The following is an 833-nucleotide window of genomic DNA, read 5'->3' as shown; positions in this document are numbered from 1 at the left end:
GCATCCACCTCTGGGCTTTGGCCATCCTTTCACCTCAGCATTCCAAGCAGCCAGAACTACAGGCGCGTGCTCCCACGCCCAGTTAAGTTTTTTATTTATTGTAGAGAAGAGACGAGGTCTCGCCAAGTTGCCTGGGCTGGTCTTGAACCCGTGGGTTCAGGTAATCCTCTCGCCTCGGCCCCCCAAAGTGCTGGAATTACAGGCTTGAGCCACTGTGCCACCTGACAGTATTAACTATCTTGAACACATCAAAGAATCAGGTTTCTGAGCAGAGTGGTTGTGCCAAAGTCTATGCATTAAAGCCCATATACTTCATTCAGAAAACTCCTCAGGACCTCCTCACTCAGAGCTTTCCCTTCACATTTCATATTTAGTGTCCGATCTTCCTCCCTGAAGATAAAGGCAAACTGGAGGGATGGTCTGCAGCATCCTGGGAGCCTGAGAAAGCCTGGGTTGTTGGGCTGTGGAGCTTGGAGGCAAAGGTATAAAAGAGTAGCAATGTCCTTTGTAGGAGTTTCTACAAAAGAAGACAATGGGAAGACCCGTGAGTCCAGCTCTTGGGAATTCCATGCATGAGTAGCTCAACACAGGAAGTAGATCAGAGAGGCCTAGAAGAATGTCTTGAATGAAGGAGTACCCAGCCAGTGGTAGGGGTTTTTACATGGTTCCTGAGGCTTTGGGGTGGGATGAAGAGGGCACCACCCTGAGAGTGCAGTATAGCTCAAGAGTGTACACTTAATTCTGACACGCTCATCTGGATTTTAAGTCAGTTACATGCTGTAATTTTTTTTTTTTTTTTGAGTGGAAGTCTCACTCTGTCACCCAGACTGGAG

This window comes from Carlito syrichta, unplaced genomic scaffold (genome assembly GCF_000164805.1).
Source record: "Carlito syrichta isolate Samal-C Ts95f unplaced genomic scaffold, Tarsius_syrichta-2.0.1 Scaffold123337, whole genome shotgun sequence".
NCBI classification, from domain to species: domain Eukaryota; kingdom Metazoa; phylum Chordata; class Mammalia; order Primates; family Tarsiidae; genus Carlito; species Carlito syrichta.
The sequence above is the reverse complement of the archived record's forward strand: the minus strand, read 5'-3'. Positions refer to the sequence as shown.